The following is a 9,063-nucleotide window of genomic DNA, read 5'->3' as shown; positions in this document are numbered from 1 at the left end:
GGGTGCTCCACCGATTTAATCCCTCTTCACAAGGAATTTTTTCCATGAGCGGAAGTACTTTATTGTATGGTGGTCATGTGGTTTCCATGGTGTACCTACACTTCAAGGCTGATCCTGAGCAGATTCTTTTGGGATGTTTCCACATTTTTGGTGTTCAAACCACATAATTAGCACATTGATGACATTTTCCCATTGTATGGGAGTAGTTCATGGCTTGTATGGTGGGATTTTACACTTTTTGAGCTATCTAGTAAAGCCTTCCATGTCTACGATCAAATCAATGACCCCTACTCCTTCAATCTCTTGTGCATTGGTTTTTTACCTCCAATTTTTGGAGTGCATCATATGTTTGGAGGCCATGCATGACCCAACACAACTTCATCTATTTTGGGAGGTAGTTTTTTTACTTTTTCCATTGTCTCCAAAGATTCTATTTTTCTCACATTATTCCATTGAGAAACACAGTTTGTGGAAGTGTTGGTTGGCTTGGGAGAGAGCATGTTTAGCATTTTGCTTTGGAGATGGTTGCACTAGATTTTTGTGGAGTATATTTTGGGGATGGTTGCACTTGATTTTTGACATGTGTGCACCTTTTTCTTCCCTATTTGGAGTTCCTTGGGCCTACATCAATCCTACGATGGTGATCCCTACCAATAATTTTGGCTCTCAAATGATTTCACATGGGATTACACTCCCAGTTGACCATGCACCTTGTTGTGAACTCCATACTCCATGCGATAGTTTGAGAAAACCCTAAGAATTTTTGGAGTTAATTTTAGCATTGTTGGCGGTTTGACTGGGTATCGCATGGAACTCAAGCTCACCAATGGCCTTTGCTTCATTCTCTGCTCCTTGGAGTGAGCCCATGCACGATTTTTCTTGGATTAGATCTCAGTCCTCAACATTTGTCAACACTATTACTTTTTTTTGGCTTCGCAGTTTTCTTGGTCTTTGCACTAGTATAGTTGAAGTCAATGTCAAAGATTCCTAAGGAGAGTGCATTATCGATATTGTAGATCTATGTGGATCACCTAGTCATTTTTCATTGCATGGCTAATTTTTTCCACCAAAAAAATCTTTTTTTGGCACATGTTTATTTTGGCCACCAAATTTTTCTTCCAGCATTGGCCCTTTGTTCAACATTGTGTTTCCAGTGGTTGGATTTTTTTTTCCAATAGGGGTCATATTTTAGGCATGTTTTTGCTTTGACAATTGTTTGACCATCAAATTTGGGCTCGTCACTTTCTAACATCAATGCCACATTAGCATTGCATCAACGTTCCTATCACCTCCTTAGACTCTATTTGGACCTACCTTTGCATTTTTGCACATATCTCAAGCATATAGACTTCATTTTTCAAAAATAAGATATTTCCAAAATTTTGTTTCTAAGCCCATCATAGTGGTATAGTTGATTTTTAGTTTTGATGCTTTTTTTATAGCTTTTTTTGCTATTAAAGTTAGGAGTTCCTTATTGCACTCTTGGAGACATATCTTGAGCATCCAATCTCTAATTTAAGAATTGTTTATATCAATGGAAAGGTCTTTCAAATCTCTTTCTAATGATGCTAGTTTTTTTTCTAGATTCTACTCCAAGCATATTCTATTCAGTCTTCTACTTTTTTTAATTCTAGTGGATATCTTGGTTGTTTTAGGTCCAAGGATCAATTTTTTTCCTTTAGGTGATTTTTCATGACTTGTATTGTCTACTATATTAGTCTTATGTCTCTCCTGGTCTATTTAGACATCATTTGTATGCATTCTTGCAAATGTACTAAGTTAAAGTGTCATATTGCATCTATATTTTCATTTTAGTTGTTTACCTTATTTTGCCTTCTAATTCAAGTAGTTTCATGAGGATACTAATGCAGATATAATGTATTCTTGGGATTCACCATATCTATGTGGATTGCCTAGTCATTTTTTATTGCACGGCTGATTTTTTCCACCAAACAAATCTTTATTTCGTACATGTTTATTTTGGCCACCAAATTTTTCTTCTAGCACTAACCCTTTGTCTGACATTGTGCTTCTAATGGTTGGATTTTTTTGCCAATAGGGGTCATTTTTCCAAGAGTGCATTATCAATATTGTAGATCTATGTGGGTCACCTAGTCATTTTTCATTGCATGGCTAATTTTTTCCACCAAACAAAGCTTTCTTTGGCACAAGTTTATTTTGGCCACCAAATTTTTCTTCGGGGACTAGCCCTTTGTTAGGCATTGTGTTTTTGGTGGTCGGATATTTTTTTCCAATAGGGGTCATTTTTTAGGCATGTTTTTGCCTTGATGGTTGTTTGACCATCAAATTTGGGCTCATCACTTGCTAACATCAGTGCCACATCAACATTGCATCAATGTTTCTATCAGCTCCTCAAACTCTATTTGGACCTACCTTTGTGTTTTTGCACATATCTCAAGCATACAAACTTTATTTTCCAGAAATAAAATATCTCTAGAAATCTTTGAGCCCATCATAGTTGTACAGTTGATTTTCAGTTTTGATGCATTTTTCATAGCTTTTTCTACTGTTAAAGTCAGGAGTTCCTTTTTGCACTCCTAGAGACATATCTTGAGAATCCAATCTTCTATTTGGGAATTCTTTATATCATTGGAAAGATTTTTTCAATCTCTTTCCAGTGATGCTGGTTGTTTTTTCAGATTTTGCTCCAAGCATATTCTATTTAGTCTTCTACTTTTTTGCAGTGTGGTGGATATCTTGGTTGTTTTAGGTCTAGGGATCAATTTTTTTGCTTTAGATGATTTGAAATGACTTGTACTATCTACTGTATTAGTCCTATGTATCTTTTGGTCTATTTAGACATTATTTGTATGCCTTCTTGCAAATCCATTGAGATAAAGTGTCATATTGCATCTATATTTTCTTTTCAATTATTTGCATTGTTTTGCCTTATGATTCAAGTAGTGTCATCTAAGGACACTCATGCAAACTATTATATTCTTAAGATTCACCATATCTTGTGCCCTATTGTACATGCACTACTCTAATTATAGTGCCATGGGGGGTTGATATTTACCTTTGTTTTCCATCTTGTTTTGTCCAATGAGTGTCCCTTCCGTGACATTAACCTCATACATGTCTAAGATTGATTACCTTAGTACACACATATGTACTCTTTTGTGCATCTTCATTTTGGTTCCTTGACATGTGATTATTTTGGCCCACTTTTTAAGTTACCTATCACCTCACCCTTATCTGCATTAAGGGGGGTTCTTCTATTGTTTCTCATGCTTCCTTGGTTCAATTGATCATCTCTTCAGGCTTTCATGTTTCATGCCATCTGTATCTTTGGGTTCAGTTGTTTGCTTTTATGTGCCTCCTGATTTGATGTAGATTACAATCTCCTCTACTTGGTCAGGTTCTATTTCAGTTGAGGTTCTTTAGATCAATAGTTACTTTTGACAAGGCTTTGCAACTTCTACATGTTTTAGTGGTGTTCTTTATGATCATCTTTTGTTCCTATCTTCTAGAACATTCCCCGATTTGTAGGCTTCGTTAGTCCTTCACTAGTTTTCTTTCAGCATGTTTTCCATCTCTTTTTGGAGTAGGGTTTTTCCCATGTGGTTTTCTCTATTTCTCCTCTTTTCAAAGATTTGGTTGTGCTTGGGTACCTCATAGGGCCTTTTTTTCTAGGACCTAATTCTACTTTCAGTAGTAGTTTCTAGGTTTTTAGCTACTCCCTAAGTTTATTTTAAGGGGGGCGTTAGAGTAATTAGATATTTTCTGATTAACTCTAGTCTACTTAATCTAAACTGTAACCATCTATTAATTAATTTCTTTTATTAATTATTATGATGCAACCTAGGTTATACCTTTTTAGGATTTTTTTATCCTTTACAAGTATGATCTCTCATAGTAAACATTAATTGATAATTGAGATTAATTCATGTTGATAATAGTAATTTCTCATTTTGCTTGTTAAGAATGTCTCATCATGGATCTGGCAATTTTAGCCTCCATGGCCTTTTGCTTCTCTCTTCTGTGATAGGTGTTTGCATGTAGGTGATTCTTGGGAGTTGTGGGGTTGATCTTTCATCAACTTCAAGATTTTCTCACATATTTAAGGGAAGCCCAACATGCAACCTCATACTCCTTACATGCTCCATTATTGTCTTGTTCATGCATTTAGCCACTCCATTTTCTTATGGATTTTTTGGAATAGGTCTTTTTCTATGAATATAATTAGTGGAACAATAGTCTTCAAATTTGTTGCTGAAACACTCACCACCATTATCATATCTAAGACATTTTAATCTTTTACTAGTCTCATTTTTAACCAAGCATTTCCATTTCTTCAAAGTTACAAATACATTAGATTTCTATCTAAGAAAATAAACCCATACTTTTCTAGTTGAATCATCAATAAATGAGACATAATAATGAGTCATCGAGGGAAGATACATGAGATGGTCCCCATAAATATATATGCACAAGCTCTAATTTCTCATTTTTCTTTTCCTTCCCACTCTTCACAAAACTTGCTCTCTTTTGTTTTCCATACACACAACTTTCACATGAATCTATATCCACACATTTTATTTTGGTAAAACATTCTTTGAATAGAGTAATTTCATAACTTTCTCACTTATGTGCCCAAGTCTATTGTGTCATAGTGTTGTTTCAAAATGTACAACATCTATTTTTTGTTCTTCCTACTCAACTACAGCAATTGCTCCTAAACATTCATTTTTCTCTAAAATAATTAAAGTAGAAGGAATAGTATGATTTATAAAAAGATATACAGTTCCCACTTTCACACCATTTTTCTACTACAAAGGAACCTTTTGAAGCCTTCCATTTTCTATCATTAAAAGTAATTGTGCAACGCTCATCACCCATTTGCCCTACTAAAATTAGATTCCTACTCAAACTTTGAACATGTCTTGCCTCTTGTAGTAGCCAATGATTCCCATTTTTCAACTTAATCTTAATTTTTTCCCTTCCAAAACTCTAATAGGAATCATTATCCCCCCCAAAAAAAATCCCAAAATCTCCTTGGACATAATCAAGAAAATAACTCTATGACGGGTAACATGAAATGAAGCCCCATAATCTAAAACCCATGAATCATCAATAATTTCTAAATAAAGAAGAAAAGAATCCTCTTTGGATTTATTAATTACCACATTTGACTCCTTGTTTCCATTATGTTTGTCTCCTTTATTATTCTTTTGAGTCCAACAATCTTTCTTCTTGTGCATGGATTTTCTGTAGTACCAACAATCTCTTGGTTCTCTTGATTGAGACCTCTTCCTCTTCGTTTTCCTTTTTATTTCCCATGATTTCTATAATTTTTTCCTCTCTTAGACATTTTGCCTCTACTTTTTGTATTCAAAATACGTCTTGATGTAGATCAACCTAAGATTTGCCTACAATTTTCCTCACTCGGAATAACACCAATCACATCATCAAATTTTAGGGTATTAGATCCAAAAATAGAATTACTCACAACCATGACCAAGCCATTCCATCTTTTAGGCAAAGAACACAAAGTCAAGAGAGCCCTAATTTCTTCATCAAAATTAAGGTTTACAAAAGATAATTAACTAGTAACTATATTAAACTTGTTTAAATGATTAGAAATAGATCCGCCTTCTTCCATCTTCATATTAAATAAACACTTCATGAGAATTACCTTATTTGAAGCAAGGGGATTTTTATAAAACCTTGCTAGGGTTTGCATCAACTATTATGTCATATTTTCTTTTGTAATACTGAATGTCACCAATTATGCTAGTCATAAATGAATGCTTCCAAGTACCTTTCTATCCAAAATCTCCAACTCTTCATCTATCATAGAAGTCAATTTCTTGGATTTTCCTTCTAATGGCCACCATAAATTGTTCTGATAAAGATAGTCCTCCGTTTACATTTTTGATAACTAAATTATTTTCCCATTAAACTTTTCAACCTTCAACTTACCTTCATCTTCCATTTATCCCACTCAATAGTGATACTTTCTTGTAGAGGATAATTGAAAAAATAAGGCTCTAATACCTTTTCTTAGGATTTAAAGAGACAGAATAAAAAAATTACATGCAAATATAATTGTTGTGGTCTCACAATGCATGCCCCATTTTGAGCCACAAAATCGTGACCCCCTAGTTTCAAAATTCTCTTTAAGGCATCTAGTCTAAAGCTTCCATCATTTTGGACTCTCCCCTAAGTTTAGGACAAAACCTAGTCTCTAATTGGGCACATACAAACAAGTCAGAAATGCTAAATCACAATCTAGGGGAGAAATTTGGCTCTACAAGTGAAGGTGCACACTTGTGCACCCTTTGAGGGTGCACTGGGGTCTATAAATAGACCCCACCCTCCCCCACCTCTCCACACTTCTCTCTTCAACTTTAGTCACTCTACACCTTCACACCTCAAATAACTCCACTAGTGCACAAAATTGGCTTCTTATTTCTTTTTTTTTTTTGGGGGGGGGGGGTGCGGGGGGCATTGGCTCTTATTCATATTTTTTACCAATTTAACTGGTTTTGGCTCATTTTTCACTCTTTTTTTTTGTTAGTCTAAGTCCTGGTTGAGTTTCATTTTTTTCTTCCAACATTCATAGACTAATATTTTCCTCTTGTGTGCAAATAAAATGGAATCATCATCATCCTCCATGGAAAATAAAATTACATCTAAATCTATTGCATTCAAATACCAAGGAGCTCCCAAGAAATCTAAATTCCAAGATGAGCATGTAGAGATATGGGATACCAAACTTAGTCACATTAATTGGAATTCATTTTTTGACAATATGCAAAAAAGTGAATGAAATGTTTGCAATGATATTAGCTTCGATGTAGAGTGGGTTGGTGAATGCCACTTCACACCCTACATCAATTCAATCCTCTAAACTGGTCATGACACTGGTAGAACACTATGTGACAGAGGAGAAGGTCATGAAGAGTGTCACAGGAGAGATAGTCTTCGACCTCTGACCATGCAATATAGAGAAAGTGTTCCACCTTTTGAGAGCAAACCAATACCTCCAAATATATTATGATGGAGCAAATAGATGGTATAGATAAAATGAGAAAGAGGCCAAGGAATCGGTGCAAACCTCATTTTTTATTGATAGGATACCTCTAGACTAGAGAGCAAGAAAAGAAGACATGACCAGAGGGTACATGAAGGATGACATTGAGTATTCAATTGTTCTCCTCAATAGAGCAATGGGCCTACCCATAGCAGGACACCTACAAACATGGATGATTTATTTCATTGAAACCATCAGGACCGCAAAGATGCATATTAATTGGGCCACCATCCTAAGTGACAACTTGGATGAGAAATTAGTCTTGGTCAAGACAGACCCTCACTTCTATATAACATCATATATGGTGTACCTACTAGTAGCCAGAAACACTAACTACCTAGGGCTATACAAGAAGGGAAGCATGCAAGATGCAAATGCTTGGCTCTATGAGGTATACGCACAATTGGTAAAGAAGAAGCTCCCACTAAAAAGTGTTGAATATAGGGTAGTTAATGATGGAATCATTTTTTCCATCATCAAGTTTATATAGGGATATTATGCTAAATGAATGTCAATAGAGGTAGCAGCAAGAATAACTTAAGTAGGGGCCTATTACATTTAGTTCAAGACATTCCCATATCTTCAGGTAGCTAGTACTCTTTTGTGCCCCAAAAAGCTCCCAAGGTACCCTTTGGATTGGCTAATACTTTTAGAGATAGCTTGTCAACTCACTTCTCTATATGATAGAGTGAGGAAACAACACAAGAAGAATTTGGTCTAGCCAATCACCATTGGGGTGTTTGAGATAAAGAAAAAACAAGATATTTCTACCTTTGATTCAGAATGGGATCAATATCCCTTGGAAGACTGTCAGGCTTCTTGCCCATATTTTGATAATATTGGAATGGTTCAGCATCTTGTGGGAAAATAGTTCATCCATGAGGAAGCCTTGGAAGACCACTGGATGAATGTGATAGATTAATATGATGTCCACATTAGGGACTATTATAGGATGAGTCTACATCTAGTAGAAAATGCACTTAAAATGAAGATTCCCCTAAAGTCCATAGAAAAGGATGTCTCGGAGGTAACGAATCCTTTGTATAATAGAGATAAAATCTATGATAGGCCACTTATGAATGAAGAAATAAGGTGTCAAGAGAATGATGATATAGATTATTAGGCCAAACATGTAGTAGATTTACAAAGGGAATGGATCTAGAAGCCATTTTGGATAGATCTAGTTCCCTAGGCCATATCTCTACAAGCTAAAACCAAGGCTCAAAAAGGTAAAGGTGCTAAGGTCACCATACCAACCTACCTCTCTAATCACCAGTGCAGATGCAAATGGTGCATCAACATGAGAGGGAGATTGATTATTTTGAGGCTAACAAGGGCAAAGGTAAGAGGAAAAGGGTATCCCCTAGGGAAAGGAAGAAAATAGCATGAGCCCAGCAAGAGCCAAAGCTATCTAACTAGCCTCAAGCTTAGAAAGAACAACCACAATAGCCATAGCTAGAGTAGTAAGAGGAGTAAGTTCTAGAGAAACAAGGGGTCTCATCACAAAGAACTTAAGAGGAAGAAACCTCCCCCTCAGTTCCAAAGAGAGCTAAAAAAGAAACAATTATAGTAGGTGTCTGAAGGAGGAGATTGAAGAAGAAAAATATTCCCTTCCTGCAAGTTCCAAAGATCATCCTTCAAGGGATCCTATCTAGGTAGAAACTTTAGAAGATGAACAACAAAAGTGGATAGTTGAGATAGAGAGTGAAGGGGTGGATATTTTGACCTCTTAGATTGTGACTTTATGCCCATAGGCATAAATATGGCAGGTGATAAGATAAGGGATACCCTAATAATTGAGCCATTAGAAGAGGATTTAGATCAATTACCTCCTCTACCTCAGGGATCACTTGACATACCACCACCACCACAGGATATGGCCACCATATTGGATAAAGGATCAGTAGCTCCACCTCCTTTGGAAATACAAGAAGAACCACAAAGTCAAGAAACCAAGAAAGGAGAATACTAACAACTTCATGTTGATGAAGTATTTGAAAAGGGGC

Source organism: Cupressus sempervirens, chromosome 1, assembly GCF_028749045.1.
Source record: "Cupressus sempervirens isolate cs-2001-9-10 chromosome 1, ASM2874904v1, whole genome shotgun sequence".
Classification (NCBI taxonomy): domain Eukaryota; kingdom Viridiplantae; phylum Streptophyta; class Pinopsida; order Cupressales; family Cupressaceae; genus Cupressus; species Cupressus sempervirens.
The sequence above is the reverse complement of the archived record's forward strand: the minus strand, read 5'-3'. Positions refer to the sequence as shown.